The sequence below is a fragment of the Ascaphus truei genome, chromosome 6, assembly GCF_040206685.1.
Source record: "Ascaphus truei isolate aAscTru1 chromosome 6, aAscTru1.hap1, whole genome shotgun sequence".
Taxonomy (NCBI): Eukaryota; Metazoa; Chordata; class Amphibia; order Anura; family Ascaphidae; genus Ascaphus; species Ascaphus truei.
Window position 1 is genome coordinate 91,826,075 of NC_134488.1, and position 18,073 is coordinate 91,844,147.

The 18,073-nt window shown below is 41.5% G+C and overlaps 1 long non-coding RNA gene across 1 annotated transcript in view; it reads left to right on the plus strand.

The window, feature by feature from the left end:
* The window catches only part of LOC142497387 (uncharacterized), a 37,701-nt gene extending 20,443 nt beyond the window's left edge, over positions 1 to 17,258 (plus strand). The window contains exons 2-3 of the long non-coding RNA XR_012802245.1: positions 14,164 to 14,281; positions 15,962 to 17,258. This is a non-coding gene — a long non-coding RNA (uncharacterized LOC142497387). The remainder of the gene's footprint in view (positions 1 to 14,163; positions 14,282 to 15,961) is intronic.
* The last annotated feature ends 815 nt before the right edge of the window (positions 17,259 to 18,073 follow it).

Genomic DNA, 18,073 nt, shown 5'->3' on the forward strand with positions numbered 1-18,073 from the left:
GTTACTGACTGACTGGGTTACTGACTGACTGGGTTACTGACTGACTGGGTTACTGACTGACTGGGTTACTGACTGACTAGGTTACTGACTGGGTTACTGGGTGTAGAATGGGACAAATACATTAGGAATAACTGTAGACAGCATAAGAAATTGTTACAATCAGCCAAACAATGTTTTATTTAGCAGTGTATGCGGCCGGGAGCACCACCCCTTTGGCACCTCCCATCCGGCGGGGCCTCCTTCCTCACGGGCCCCCCCCCAAAAGACCCTCTTTATAGTTTTAATTATAACCTGCCTTTTTATTTTTTGGATGGGCTAAAATACTAACTGAGAAAGGCTGGGCAGGCCGGCATTCCCCCCCCAACCCCCACCCCCCACATACCTCACTCGGGCGTAGTGGAAGCTTTGTGGAGGTGGCAGGGTGGGTGGGAGGCACGTCCCCAGCGGGCTCCCCATGGGACAGTCAGCCCCGCCATGGCCGCCACTGCCCTGCTCCCCTCGCCGGCATGTCCCACACGGCATGAAGCTAGTGGTCGGGGGTGCAGACCGGCATATCCACCCCCCCACCACACCTTATGCGGCAGCTGCGCCGTCATGAAGATAGCTGGGCTTAGTGTAATCTTTGGGGAGGCGGCAGGGTGGGGGGGGAGGCACACTGTCCCATGCACACACACACACACCCATGCATACACACACACACGCACACACAACCATGCATACACACACACACGCACCCTTGCATACACAAACACACAGCCATATATACACACACACACACACACACACACACACACACACCCATGCCCACACCCATGCACACACACACATACACACACACACACACAACCATGCATACACGCACATGCACACACACACATACACCCTTGCATACACAAACACACACCCATGCACACACACCTATGCCCACACCCATGCACACACACACATACACACACACACACACCTATGCCCACACCCATGCACACACACACACACACACACACACACACATACACCCATGCCCACACCCATGCACACACACACATACACACACACATACACACCTATGCCCACACCCATGCACACACACACACACACACACACACACACACACACACACACACACACACACACACACACACATACACCCATGCACACACCCACACACGGGACGCCGTGACAGGCCGAGAAGGGGGGGACACCCCCACTACAATCTGCTGGCCCGCGCCGGACCACGTGATATGCCGAGAAGGGGGGAACCCACGACAATCTGCTGCCCCGCGCTGGACCACGTGACATGCCGAGAAGGGGGGACACCCCCACTACAATCTGCTGTTTGCCAAGTTAAGCGGGGACATGCCGAGAAGGGGGGGACACCCCCACTACAATCTGCTGTTTGCCAAGTTAAGCGGGGACATGCCGAGAAGGGGGGGACTCCCCCACTACAATCTGCTGTTTGCCAAGTTAAGCGGGGACATGCCGAGAAGGGGGGGACACCCCCACTACAATCTGCTGTTTGCCAAGTTAAGCGGGGACATGCCGAGAAGGGGGGGACTCCCCCACTACAATCTGCTGTTTGCCAAGTTAAGCGGGGACATGCCGAGAAGGGGGGGACACCCCCACTACAATCTGCTGTTTGCCAAGTTAAGCGGGGACATGCCGAGAAGGGGGAACACCTGCCTCGCGCGGGGAGTAAGGGAGCTTGCAGGGAAGAGGAGTAAGGGAGCTTGCAGGGAAGCAGCAGAGGGGCCGCAAGACGGAGGATTGGATCGTACTTACTTACTCTCCAAGAGCTCGGGCCGGAAAGAATGGCTGCTCGTTGGGGGCGGGCTCTTATAGAGCCTGGCCGCGCGCCCACAAAGCCTGGGAGCGCTCGCCAATCAGAAGTCAGGTAGGGGAGGTTTTTTTCTTCAGCGCGAGCAGGGAAAATTTTCAGCGCGAACGGGGGAAATTTAAAAAAATGAACGTGTGTGCTGCTTGGGCCAATATTTACTCGCCTGGGGTTTAAATCCACCCGCCCCGGGCGAGTAAATGTATAGGTTTGTCGAACACTGTATATATATATACATATATATATATACATACATACATACATACATATCCTTCTGGGCATTGAAATGTTTAGCACATCATTGGTGACCGCTTAATGTTTTTGTTACTTTGAAGTAATGCTTACCTTTCAATTACTGAAAACCCCACGGTTTGTAAAGCAATTCTGTAAATTGGTTGTTGATTAATGTGCCATATTTTGCATGTACTCATATTAAATGTCAGTCCTATCAATCAACCTAGTTATGGAAATGTTAAAAGGGAAAAAAAGAAAGCAATTTCCTATTAATTTATTTATAAAATCTTTTACCAGGAAGTAATACGTTGAGAGATACCTCTCATTTTCAAATATGTCCTGGGCATAGAGCTAAGACAAATAATACATGGTTAGAAATACTGTTACAGAAATGAACAAGGTATACATTATATAATAGACATTGCATGCACAGTTAAAGAAAATATATATTATAGGCTTATGTAACAGTTACAGACCAGATTAAAATGTGAGACAGCCTTAGTTTTGAAAGAACTTAAACTAGTGGTGGATGTGGGAGTCTCCGGTAGGTTGTTCCAGTTTTGGGGTGCACGGTAAGAGAAGGAGGAGCGGCCGGATACTTTGTTGAGCCTTGGGACCATGAACAGTCTTTTGGAGTCTGATCTCAGATGATAAGTGCTGCATGTGGTAGGGGCGAGGAGCTTGTTCAGATAGCTGGGTAGCTTGCCCAGAAAGTATTTGAAGGCAAGGCAGGAAAGGTGAACTTTTCGTCTAGACTCGAGTGATGACCAATCTAGTTCTTTGAGCATTATGCAGTGATGTGTGTTGTAGTTGCATTGGAGAACAAAACAGCATATTGAATTGTAGAGGGTGTCAAGTTTGCTAAGGTAGGTTTGGGGTGCTGAGCCATATACTATGTCTTCATAGTTGATAATTGGCATTAGCATCTGCTGTGCGATACGCTTTCTGACCAGCATGCTTATGGAGGATTTGTTCCTGTAAATGATTTTGATCATGTTTTTCCAACATAATGTGTAGAAGATTTTCCGGCGTTTTTTTTAGATTTCAATTTGTATTCTGCCAGCAGCTTTTTACTAGTATGGAAAGGACCAAAAGGGTCCAGATAACAATTATATTCTGAAACATGATGGACAATTATATTCTGAAAAATAATGGACACGTATCTTTAACTAAAGCATTAGTGTATACGATCCATGGTATGTCTAACGTTCTTATTCTATATAATAGGGAAAAGGGGGCACTACAACTGAAAATAGAAATTATATATAAAACATATATACATACGTATATATATATATATATATATATATATATATATCCAAACAAGAATGACCTAGGCGCAAGTAAAAACAAGAAAGAGACAAACATAGGGTAATACGTTCAAACAAATGGTCTATTGGATGGTAAGATATGCACTTACAACAGGTAGAATAAAATCAGGCCTTGTATCCACTCTGGGATCAGGAACGATGAATGATGATCCAGGACAGCCAGCAACAAGTCATCTACAGGAACCGTATCCTCGTGTGCAGTGTCACATATAAGAAGAGAAGTGGGACACATACATAGTGTAACACAGTTTATTGTAAAATTAATAAAAAGACATTAAAGTAAAATACTCACACTTTGTGAGTTTGGGTAAAAGCGTTTGAGAATTTAGAGCTTCTCACACTCATCAAGGGTAGGTATCCGTGGACTTATACACAGTTCCAGTTAACTCCTTGCACAATGTCCTTATAACCACATGCGATGTTATTGCCAAACTTCCAAGGGTATGGAGTCATTTATTTATGCACTCTCTGTAATGTCCAGAGCCTCTGAGGGCGGGGTACTCTTATAAATGTTGCAAACCCGTAGTTAAGGGCCGTGTGTCTCTGTGACTGCACCTAATGTGCTATTAGTACTCACGCTACTTCAGGGGTATGGTGTGGCGTTTTTCCCCCTTCGTTGTTGTCCGTTTTGTTGGTCTGCGGACCACCCTGCTTCACTCACTGCTCCCGTCCTCCGTGGCTGTTCGCATGCACGCGGCGGCGTGGTGACGTCACGTCTCCTCGCGAGATTACGTCTCCAAATCTCCCGGTCACTGTGTTAGTCTTCGTCCCTCACCAACTGATGCGAAAATATGTACCGAGCAGGCACAACGATACAAATCACTGCCAGACAGCTGGATATTGCTGGCTAGTGTCCCCAATGTCCTGTGTTCACTCACAATGCTCCAAAAATCACGCCCTACGCGTTTCTCCTTTCGGCTTCGTCAGGGGCTGATCGCCTTGGGACCATGAACAGTCTTTTGGAGTCTGATCTCAGATGATAAGTGCTGCATGTGGTAGGGGCGAGGAGCTTGTTCAGATAGCTGGGTAGCTTGCCCAGAAAGTATTTGAAGGCAAGGCAGGAAAGGTGAACTTTTCGTCTAGACTCGAGTGATGACCAATCTAGTTCTTTGAGCATTATGCAGTGATGTGTGTTGTAGTTGCATTGGAGAACAAAACAGCATATTGAATTGTAGAGGGTGTCAAGTTTGCTAAGGTAGGTTTGGGGTGCTGAGCCATATACTATGTCTTCATAGTTGATAATTGGCATTAGCATCTGCTGTGCGATACGCTTTCTGACCAGCATGCTTATGGAGGATTTGTTCCTGTAAATGATTTTGATCATGTTTTTCCAACATAATGTGTAGAAGATTTTCCGGCGTTTTTTTTAGATTTCAATTTGTATTCTGCCAGCAGCTTTTTACTAGTATGGAAAGGACCAAAAGGGTCCAGATAACAATTATATTCTGAAACATGATGGACAATTATATTCTGAAAAATAATGGACACGTATCTTTAACTAAAGCATTAGTGTATACGATCCATGGTATGTCTAACGTTCTTATTCTATATAATAGGGAAAAGGGGGCACTACAACTGAAAATAGAAATTATATATAAAACATATATACATACGTATATATATATATATATATATATATATATATATATATATATTCACAGTGCTTCTCCGTGTAGGGAGCATGCAGCTAGTGAAAAATAGACAGTGAATCCCAGCGCTTCTCCACCGAGCCACCAACAAATAGGAAAATAAATATTCACAGTGAAAACTAAATGTGTAAAATATATAAAACAACATTTCAAAAAGGGGCGCACCACAGAAGGTATGGTAGGGATAAATAAAGAGAAAGTATCCCAAAGGGAGATACAAAGATCGTCCAAAAAACAGGGAAACACACAATATGAAATATCATCCATACGAGAAACCAATAGGATCCACACAATCGACATTAACAGTACCCTAGGGTAAATATGACCGCAGGAAGGTCATTTAACCTACATGACCAATGGGTTCAGAGTAATTTCAGCAGACCCACTAGTGAATCAAAGAAAATGACTGGATCTTTCCCATGCGGTAACTGTAGGGCATGCGCATACATGAAAATTACCAACACATTTTGGGATAGCGCAGCTTGCCAACACCATATAAAAAGATTTATTAAGTGCTTTTCCATGGGAGTGGTTTATGCACTAGTCTGCCCATGTGGTTTAATATATGTTGGAATGACAGCAATGGATTTACAAAGACGTGTCTTAGAACACGTACAGTATGTAATATTAAAAATGCTACTAAGAACAGTAGGAATGTGATACACATTACTAGCGTTGCAAGACACTTTTTCTCTGCACACAATGTGTCACTATCTGATCTTTGAGTATGGGGCATTCTTTGAGTTTGGGGCATTCAGAAAATATCAATGGGAAGGAGAGGTATGGAACAACTTTTATTACAGAAGGAATCTAGATGCATTTACCCTAATCTGTGTTGTCCATAGGGGATTTAATGAGGAACTCCTATTGTCTGCATTTCTATAAGAATTGATATGTGGGTGTTAAACTTTGATGTCCAGCTTGGATATGGTATATAATTTATATAATATAGTTGTCCGACTGTGATCTCAGTGAGTCACTATTATAAATGGTTGTTTATATTTTGACATGACCATGTACTATGTCTAGGTTCATAATTACATGGAATATCATGCCCTCCCCCTATTGAGGTAATGTTATTGATGGATGTGGACCTCACCCTAATCCCTCTGATTTCCGACGTATATATTGTATATAATATTATGTTATCTGTTCATTCTTTTTTCTGCCTTATCCTTGTCTGTGATATGATGTCACCATCATGGTATATAATGACGGAGAGCGCACAAATTAAACCAGTTGTTTGACGTTTGACTTTATTTTGAAGTAATACTAGAAATATCATCTCGTGAATTTGTTAGCTGTTTAAATGATTGCTGTCCTCCCTCACAAAAGTAAAAATAATAGATGCCTGTATATTAATTGGCTTAATTATTTTCTAAATAATGACAATAATAGATAATACCAAAATTCCTTCAAGTTGTATTTTTCTTTTGACTGCTTCACTTTTTATTTTCAGTTGACCCTAATATTTTTGGAGAGAGTGCGAGATGGCACGTGGTAGAGAGGAGCAGTGCGTGGCTGCCAAGAAGAACAGCCACGTGTTTTAATTTTTTTTAAAAGGGGAGAGAGAGATTGATTTTTTGCTTGGTAAATGAACATTAGTTAGCACATTGAAAGTGCCATGTTATCTATTACTGGGATACATCAAATGTCGGGTTAGCATTATCAAACTGAACAGGTTTACATTTACATTTTGTTTCTAAAGGTAACTATTCCTTATCAGAGGGGTCGCAAGTGAAATTGTTAAGCTCCAATGAACAACGTTATAGCACGTGCAATGTAAAACCATGGAGTTGTGTTTGCTTAAGATAAGAATATAGTTGTCATAGTATAAGTACAACAGGGACAGTTACATCCTTATATGCAATATGAGTTTGTTCACATTCAGTTCTGAGGATAGTAGTGTAAAATAATGCGCAAGCAAACAAATGGCTAGGGCTCCAAATACCATATATCTATTAAACAAACATGGATAAATAAATGGAAATACAACCATGCGGTGAAAAAGCAAACATAGCATAATACTGTAAGCAATTTCCCTGATGGAATGAGCGACTAAGTAGCAACAAATAGGCACTCTAGTACCTGCTAACTAAAGAACAAATAACAAATTGCAAATGACAAACCGCTCTAGAAGCCTCAAACAAAAAATGGTGATAGAATTTATAATAAAAACATTTATTAAAACAAAAATTAGGGTGAACACATATTAAGATCAATGATAGCTCTTATATCTTGCAGCTGCTCTGATAACAATGCCCACTTACTACAGTAGATGGAAGAAGAAAGTAGGCAGTGGATAGGATTAGAGAGCATACCCTCTCATAACTGGCTCATCTGCTGGAAACTTCCGGATGTCATCTGTGGTAAGTGATCTGCGGGTCTTTAGAGACTATCCCGTCTGGTGAAGAGGCCGGACCAATGGTCACCTTCTACTGCCTCCGATTTGGCAACAACAGAGAATTCGCTGGTCTCCTTCGCGTGACAGATGCGGGTATCGGTAGACGCCAGAGTCACTTTGTCTCACCGTCCTCTGTGTTGGATTCACCGCTGGTGCTCGCGTCTCGTGAGACTTGGATGACGTCACAGTAAAAGAGCCGGTTCCCCTTTAGAGCCAATATTCAACTTCTCCGTATGTCGTAGGAGATTAAATGTACATGGAGGGGGCTGCTGCTGTTCACTTCAGTGTAAAATAATTCTAATACCTAAATTAAATAATTCTGGGGATAATAAGTAGTGTAAACTAGTAATAAAGAGACTGGTAAAAAGTGATTATTAAATACGTAACCAGAATGTGTATATACATAAATACATACAAAATTGTGAATTTAAAGTAACATGAAACAATTTCCTTATAGGGGCTAATGCCTGAAAGCGTGATATATAAATAAGGTTACCAGGAATTTGCCGACTCATTCGACAAAAAACAGGCAGAGGAACTACCGTCACATCGACCTTATAATTGTGCAATCGATCTACTCCCAGGAGTCAGCCCCATCGAGGCCACACCTATCCCCTTTCAGAACCAGAAACCAAGGCTATGCGGGAATACATTTCGGAGAACCTTCAGCGTGAATTTATTTGCAAATCAAGATCTCCCGCTGGAGCGGCTTTCTTCTTCGTTTCCAAAAAAGATGGTTCTCTCAGGCCATGTATTGACTATAGATGCCTATATAAAATCACTGTAAAGAACCGATATCTGCTACCCCTCATTCCTGAACTCTTCGACCACGTACGCAAGGCTACGATCTTCACCAAACTGGATCTTTGAGGAGCGTATAATTTGATCCGGATCAGAGAGGGTGATGAGTGGAAAACAGCCTTTAATACCCGTGACGGCCACTACAAATATCTGGTCATGCCATTTGGCTTATGCAAAACACCGGCCGTATTTCAAAATTTCATCAACGAGATTTTGCAGGACCTATTGGACCAATTTCTCGTTGTATATTTGGATGATATCCTTATCTTTTCCAGTTCTTTGACTGAAAATCGGGCACAGGTTAGATTGGTTCTCCAAAGACTTCGGTACCGCTCCCTCTACGCCAAGCTCGAGAAATGCAAATCGAACAGAAGAAGATCTCTTTCCATGGGTTCGAGATGGATCGTGCGAAAGTATCAGCAGTGCTGGACTGGCACTTACCGTTAGGTCTCAAACCGATACAATGATTTCTTCAGTTCGCTAACTACTACCGACGATTCATCAGGAATTTTTCTAAGGTGGTTGCACCCATTACGGTTCTTACTAAGAAAGGGGCGAATCCTAAGATATGGCCCGCTGAGGCTCTTCTGTCTTTCGAGAAGCTCAAGACCGCCTTTTCATCTGCACCCTAATCCATCCAGATTCTACTAAACCCTTTGTGCTTGAAGTGGACGCATCCGATCTGGCAGCCGGAGTGGTTCTTTCTCAAAGAAAGGATTTTCATGGAAACTCCACACTGTGCCTTCTTTTCTAAAAAAAAAAATCTACAGTACAGTGCAGTAATTCCAAATGTACTGTATTTATGTATGGCCCTTTAGGGCTAAACATACATACATACAGTAAGAAGCAGTGGTTGTTTTGGCAAATGGTTGCTTGTATCTATTTTAAATGTATATTGCTTTGATTTTAAATTTGTATGCTATTTATATTGCATATTGATGTAGTGTTCAGGCATTTTCTTCTGGGGTTTTAAATAATTTATTTCTGGCTTTTGATTGGTGTTTACTTTTTAATGTTGGATTATTTTTTGACCTTTGATTTTTAATGATGCAGTTTATTTAGATATTTATTTTATTTATTCATGGTTTTGTTTTGGTGTTTTAATTGTTTATTCTGGTCTTTATTATGGATTTGATTAATTGATTGGTAGTAATTTTGTTCAGTTTACTTCTTTATTTGTTTTTAGTTTGAGATTGTTTTGAAAGCATTGGATCTTGTTTTTGATTGTTTATTTTTAGGTTGAACATTGACTGGCATAGTGTTATATTATATTATATGGGCATGAGGTACCCATTGTGCCATTCAATTATTTTATTGCAAAATGATCATATTACTAATGCCAATGTCATGTTGTTTTATATGGGTTTGTTTTTTTATTCCTTCACCATTTCTTGCTATAGTGGTAAATCATGTCCATATTATATGAGCATGATGTACCCACTGTGCCAATGAATGGGTGAAGGGTGGGAGGAGTTGCATGGGGAGGGTGGTTAGGCCTTCTTGGTGGATAGTGGGAGAGGGTGGGTTAACCCCTTAATTACTATAACTGTTCCTACCCGCTAAGGTGATTAAGGGGTTAGGGGACATTAGATTGTATTTTTGATTGTACTGTATTGTTTGTGGCAACAGAGGACATGGACGGTGATGAGGATGAGGACAGCCTTCAACGTGGCAGCCTGGCAGGGGTGAGTGCAAGCTTTACTTTATTTCTGCTTGTTAATGTTTTATTTCCAGTGGGCAAATGCACAATTATCCATATCTAGATAATAGTAAATTTGACCATTATTGTTCTGTGTGTGTTAGGGGGTGGGGGGGGGGGGGGTTGGGAGGTGTATTTATTTGAAAATATTGGCTTTATTGTTTTTTTGGACACAGGATTAGTACCGCAGGCCAGCGGGGACCCCAGACTCCTGCTGGGATCATCCGTGGGCCCCGGACCCCTGTGTTGATTACCGTGGGCCCCGGGCCCCTGCGTGGATTACCCGTGGGCCCCGGACTCCCTCGGGGATCACCCATGGACACCCTGTTGTATTAATTGTGTGGCGAAAAAAATGTAAACAATTATTTTCTTCATGGTTCCATTTCTTTTGCGCCACGTTTGTTCTTTCAAATCTAAGGCTGTCTCACATTTTAATCTGGTCTGTAACTGTTACATAAGCCTATAATATACATCTTCTCTAAATGTGCATGCAATGTCTTGTATATAATGTATACCCTGTTCATTTATGTAACTGTATTTGTAACCATGTATTATTTGTCATATTAACTATGTCCAGGACATACTTGAAAACGAGAGGTAACTCTCAATGTATTACTTCCTGGTAAAACATTTTATAAATAAATAAATAAATATTGAAAAAGAATGAGGCACTTTAGTTGATAGGGATCCTGAAACAAATTGTCACTATATCCAAATGAGAAAAGGAATTGTAACTGCATTCATTGAGACTGTTGATTGCTTCACTATAAATGGATTTTTGAAGGTAATATAACCAGTACTTAGATAGGTAGTAGTCTTCTGAAAAATCACATTTATTATAAAACTTCCTCAAGTACAGAAATAAAAAACCTCAATGGTTAGTTGAGAGAGGATTACACTGAATAATATAGTTGGAATAAGTGTCCCAATTTGTATCCAAGCCTTTAAAAAGACTTTGAACAACCTGTTGAATCCGTGGGAAAAGTTCCTATAGCATAAGGTATAACTCACACAGAAAATACAATCGAAGTGCGTCTCCTTACCCTCTGTGATGTTCTTCTGGGTGGTGGGAGATTGAATATTATGAACTTCTGGTCAGCTTTCAAACACTGCTTCGAGAGAGGGAGGGGAGAATATGGGGGGGGGAGGGGGGAAGAAAAGGACACTTGTGGGAAGGGAGGGAAGTAACTCAACCTCTTCTTCTTCTCCGTGTCCTCTCGATTCACTCACCCCTTCTCTTATATCACTGCATATCACAGTTCTACATCTCCAAACCGCGACTCAACCCTCTACCTCTGTCTCTGTCTCCTCCTTTCTTGCCGACTGGGCTTCCGTGAGTTCGGCGTCTCCGTGTATGCGGCTTGCTTCCTCCACACTCACCACTTCCACATCACGTGGGGGAGTCACTTCACGTCTCGCAAGCATACAGTGCTAGCATACAGTGCTTCCACTGCAGCAAGGGATGCTGGGAAATTACATGCAAATGAGCACAGTGACACATTTTGTCTAAAGTCCTCATTACATGGAAAACCCTTAAGCCAATGCATGCTGCTTTACACACAGCTTTTAAACATAGCTTGGGATGAGAAGCAAAGCCAATAAACCCACCCACAGACAGACTGTTTCGACCTTGTGGGTCTCATCAGTGTGAGGTTGGTTGTACTGGCTATGCAATTTGAGACATGAGTAGGTCATCATCACACATTATTTAAGTTATGGTGGGTGAAAAGGTGACTAAAAACCCTCCACCATATACCATATACAAATATTACTTGTGAGCACATTCACATGTCTTAGACAGGTATAATTATATATATAATTTCGGGTTCTGAGCTTGCTAGGATTGTGTGTTCATAGGGATGCTCACCTCAATGCACTGTCCCATGCTGAATGGAAGAATGCCAGTGTCTCTGATTATTTATACTTTGAGTTTCAGTTGGAAGGAGAACTACAGACTATTTGACTAACATTATTCATTCATTTTCTCTAGCGCTTTGAAAATGAAATTAATCTGTAACTTGGCGTGACAATCCTAATCTTTCATGCTTCAAGACCATGTCCGATACATTACCATGACAACCTGTTCCTTTCATGGATTTAGGGAATTCTCAGAAATAATTGGCCTTTTACTAAAGAAAGCTAACACTAATGGGAATTACATGCATGTTGACAAATCTCAAACCAAACAGCAATATGTATCTAACTAATTAGGTTCTGCTTGCGTATTGGTAATAAGACAAGAAACGAGGGTTCATGCGCACATACTATTTCAGTGAAACCCCAGTGAACACACTAGTGATATAATAAAAAAATATGTTATATAACATATGGAAGTAGTGAAGCACCAGAAAAGGGACTCAATCCAAAGTCCTAACAGGTCACTGAAGCAGGAAATCTAGAGCGCAAATACTCCCAAAGGACATGTGAAAAAACAAGAAAAATGTAGTGATACACTATAGAGAAACCCCCGCTTCAGCTTAGTAGTGATGCTGCAAAGGTGGTGGTGCTGGTTGGGGCGAAGATAGTCAAAAACTAGAGAGAAAAGAACCCTAATTATATAGCACTCTTACACCTGATTGGATGATTAATGTGAAAGTTAAAATATATAATTTATTCTGAACATATGATAAAATATAGGGCTTTAAAACAAACAAACTTTATTGCACATCACACACTGGAGCTACACCACGATCTCCCCCTCTACGCATTTCACCCTCTAGGATAGGGCTTCGTCTCGGAAGAAGCCCAATCCTAGAGGGTGAAATGCGTAGAGGGGGAGATCGTGGTGTAGCTCCAGTGTGTGATGTGCAATAAAGTTTGTTGAAGATCATCCGGGAGTTTTTTCAAGTGTGTCATGCGCAGTTGCGCCAGAACCCTACCATTTCCAGACATTTACAGAAGGCTGCACGCAGGAGCTATTGAGGAGAGCAGGTCCCAGACCGTAGAATATATATTGGTAAGGGTTTTTATTCCCCCTACTCCGGTCAACTCAGTGGCCACGCACAGCTCCCTCTTATTCAGCCCCTTTGACCATTTTGACACCATAGGTGTATTACTGACCACTGATGCGCAAGACAGTCTTGCTTTTGGCTTTAAAACAAACAATTAAACAACGCAATGTGAATCCAATTGGAGTGATTACAACCCGTATATCAAGCAATATTAGTGACAGTGTAATAATGTAAACACTGTCCTTAGTGATATTTGTATAGAGAATATCTACTAAGTATAAAAGGTAGGGGGGGTGAATATATTACAATGCCATGTTTAAAGTGCCAACAGCTCTTAAGAGTAACAATAACATATGGTTCACTGAGGGAAGTTGTTGTTTAATTGTTTATTTTAAAGCCCTATATTTTATCATATGTTCAGAATAATTTATATATTTTAACTTTCACATTAATCATCCAATCAGGTGTAAGAATGCTATATAATTGGGGTTCTTTTCTCTCTAGTTTAAGAAAAATATAGTGCAATATTGTACAGCTAATTAATCAGTACAGTGACACTTCATAAATATCTCACTCACAATTGCAAAGATAGATATAGGCGGTGCGGTTGTTCAGAGTCACCGACTCAGGGTAGAATCCTTCAAACAAGCTTTGAATAACATCCCTCAGGAACAGGATAGGGAGATGGAGCAGATTCAATTTAACCCCTGATGAAGCTCAACAAGTGAAACGCGTAGGGTGAGCGTGCAGACCATTTAGAGAGCCCCAATGTGTGTGGTGAACTACTCTGAGGATCCTGGGCCAAGTTCCCTTGGTTCTTTCCCCTTCCTGTCCTGCATTTGGACATCGTTTTCTGCTGGTGGCCACCACAGGTGTTTATATCAGGAAGGAGTGTTGCAGTCCTCAACTGCCATCTGACCCAGGGTGGTCCATTTGCCTGAACCCACAGCACTTTTGAATCTACTCCATCTCCCTATCCTGTTCCTGAGGGATGTTATTCAAAGCTTGTTTGAAGAATTCTACCCTGAGTTGGTCACTCGCAATTACCGCACCGCCTATATCTATCTTCGCAATTGTGAGTGAGATACTTATGAAGTGTCACTGTACTGATTAATTAGCTGTACAATGTTGCACTATATTTTTCTTGTTCTTTTCACATGTCCTTTGCGAGTGTTTGCGCTCTTGATTTCCTGCTTATTGCTAATCACTACAAAGAAATACATTTTAATTCAATTTTGAACTATTTGCTTTTTTTCCCCCCAGGGTTCTGGACTCCTTTCTGCTTCTGAGAACCAAACACAAAAGAAGGTTCAATGAGTTACAAAGTGATGTAAAATCCTCCTGCAGCATACATTGTACATCTAAGGCTGGAAACACTCAGGTATGCATCTACTGTACATGTCTAACAGAGGATTTCCACACTTGTTCCAGTCTGTAAAACAGGGGTGCACAAAGTTTTCCCCCTGCACCTCCCCCCCCACTTACCTTGTCTCCGGCATCAAATGACGCTGCGGGATCATTTCAAAGTGCAACTTCACGCGACCCTGTGGTGTCATTTGCCACGGCGACGCTTCGCCCAAAGACATCAGAGACAAGGCAAGGGAAGTTACAGAGGCCTCATGCGTTCCTGCAGCATTTAATTTAAATGCTTTGTGGAAGAGCGCAGGCCTTTGTATACGCTGCACCTCCCCAGAAATTCTCACTAAGTTTGTATGCAATGTGGGATAGCACACAGTAAGAGAAGAAGTTTGATGGCGCTCCAGGCTGTTCTGTGACGGGAGAAGGATGTAGGTAAAAGAATAGCATGATAATCCAAGCACTAACAATGTACACCAGCACAATATAGAGCAAATAGGTCACATGTTGAAAATAATGCATGTCATGTGTTAGTTACTAGTTAATCCCAAGGTTTGGGGCCCTGGGGACCTTCCTCGTGGGGTGTAAGACATGGCACACACAGGTCTGGGTTAAGACACTCAGGTCCATACTTACTAAGCAGTACCAGAGAACACCTTACCGTCCATTCACATGAATGAGATGACTTCACAGGGGCCCATTCTTTTCCTGCACTCCCATTTTATATCTAAAGGGTGTTTAATTATATTTTCATCTCTGTCAGACATCCATGAACAGAAACACACCTCCCAGTGAAGCCTCCTGTTTCCAGTAGATACAGGGGTAATTCAATAAACCCTGAAGCGGCCGATCGCTAACCCCTTTTCAAGTCATTGGGCGGTCGGCCAATTTCAGATCATACTGAACTACCCACAGTAAATGAGTACAAACTGAGTCTCTCCGTCCAACCTCATTTAATTTACTAATAGCAACTTTGGCAAATAGTCCAAACAGATAGACGCTCACACGATAATACCATCTAAAATATGAATATATAAATCACAGACAAAAGTCCATAATGATATATTGATAAACCAGAGCCACTACAGACCGCCTGAAGTCCATCAGCCCCTCCCTGCTGCCTGTCTGACTGATGTACTGAGTGTTGCTATGCTGCTTTTTCATTTCCACAAAATCTGTAGAACATAACACCTTAGTTGCCCCAAAGGCGTCAGCCTATTGTAGCCAAAGGGTGTCGCCATTTGCTGCCCTTCGTTGATGTTTCAGCTGCTATATTGCCTCTGATACTCACCAGCCATCTCATCCTCTGTACCCAATGTCTACTTTCCCTGCCTATAGATTGTAAGCTTTTTGGGGCAGGGCCTCTTCTAACACATTGAATGTCTATCCTACCTCTTCTAACACAATTTAAATACTGTCTGTAAATGTTACTTATACCAATAATCTCTGACTATCCATGAAATATCTGTAAACAGAATGTATAACTTGTGTTCATTTATAACTCTGACTTTTCTTGTCTATCTCATATTTCACCAAATAACTGTATTTAATTGTAGTTTTCAAACTGACTGTAAATTATTGCGATGCCGCCTTTAGTGGAGGCCTGTATTTACTTAAAAAATAAATGATGATATTATCTTGTTATTGCCTATTTGTTTGGACAATTGACATATAAAATCTCTCTCTCTCTCTCTCCCCCTGTCAGGATGAGGGAGTGCTCCACGAACCCCCCCCCCCTCCCTCGCCAAAGGTGAGGGGCCCAAGGCAACCATCTTGCCCGAAGACCGTCCCAGAGACTATATATTGTGTTGGAGTGCACTTGGATATATAAATATCTAATCTACAACTTTAGAAATATTATTCTTATAAAGCCAATCTAATATTTCAAGTATAATCATTGTATAAAGATTTGGTAAATGATATCAAAATCAACTTACTTCCAAACTGAATGAGGACAGAGCTGGAAATGTTTAACTACTCTGGCCCTCAATTAGCAATCAGCTCACATACATCGTTCTGTAACCATATTCATGGGTTCATTTACAGATGATTTAGAATGTGCTCCTTGTCAAGAAAAAAAAACTCCAGCTGGGTGCTAAATAAACTCTGCAAAGAAAATTCACCCTTAACTAACAAATGGTAAAAACTAGTACAAAAATGTAGAACACAAGAAAATCAGGGACACGCAATAACAAACACACGTAGAAAATAGCTTCAAATTGCCATTTGTTAGTACACAGTTATTGACTTTTATGTATTATTTTGGTCCCCCAGATGTGCATCGGAAGGCAACCTAAAAATAATTTGATGCAATTATTTCTCACCAAGAGTGAAATGGTCCATGTGCAGCACAGTAATTGTGTTGTATTTTAAGTAGGTCATGCATAAAAGTAGGTGATTCAGCTCTTTGAACATCTTCGGCGCCTGTGTTTGAATATATAAAAGCTCAGATAGAGAGCCACAGTGAAATAATAAAGCATTGCCTCTGTTTATTCAAACCTAAACCCCAATATGCATCCACCATATAGGTTGTAGGAATTATTCAGTAGGGGTAGGTACTGAAGGATGGGGTTTCATTAATGAGTAAGGGTGGGCACTTTCACTTGTGTTTTGGTTATAATTTTTTTTTTGTGTTTTGGGTCTGAAGAACTTAAATGTTTTTGTATTTGGTTTTGGAGGCTCTGGTAGGGTGTGATTTCACACACCTGGCTTTGCCATCTCTTATAAAATACAAAATGGTCTGAGAAAAGTAATTCCTCGTCAGGCGCAATTACACCAGGGCACATAGGAATAATATATAGCGCAAAAAAAACATAATTTTTCCAAAAGTATTAATGGGGCCAATAAGCCGGACCTTCCTCAATAGAAAACCCCTAGATTAGAAAATTCCTGGTATTGCCATACATTGTAATAATATACAGTATGTAAGAAGAGTATAAGGATAACAGTTTCCGCTAGTGACGCTATAACTTTCCATAAGCTCCTGGCACAGAGGTCCCCAACTCCAGTCCTCAAGGACCACTAACAGTGCAGGTTTTACGGATACCCTGCTAGAGCACAGGTGGTTCAGTCAAAATGATTGGGCCACCTGTGCTAATGAGAGGCTATCCTTAAATCCCGCACTGTTAGCAGTCCTTGAGGACTGGAGCTGGGGACCTGGCAGACATACTGTACATTAATGCTTTTGCTGATGCCTCATGTTTCTTCTGCGACGTAAAGATACTGTAAATAGACAGAACATTTTGTGTCGTTTTGTTTAAGCATGTATCATGTTATTGATCTGGCACTAACCATGTACGCAGCGCTGTGCAACATTACAATAGGAGGTAACTACATTACAAATAATGAGAATAAGTGCAGCAGGTAAAAGACAATTTAAGATTAATGGAGACTCTGCCCCAAAGAGCTTACAATCTAAGTGTTATGTTGGGAGGCTTGCTGACAATAGGAGTTCCTCTTTCATGTAGGTATGTCTGTCTTATAGCACAATCCATGCACATAGCAGTTTATAGCAGTAATGCACGTGACAAAAACGTAGGAGACATAGTGGAAAAAAGCGCTACAGACATAAAAATAAACATTAGGAAAAGGAATCCCTGCCCGAAGCGTTTACAGTCTGCAGTCATGTCCTTGAAACACCTTCTGCATAATGTTGTGAGCATCGCCATGTAATACAATGCTGTGTGTATGCAGGACACAATGAAGGTGATAGTGACATCAGTGGGGATCCGCATGTAACAATAACAGTGGGGATCCGCATGTAACAATAACAGTGGGGATCCGCATGTAACAATCACAGTGGGGATCCGCATGTAAC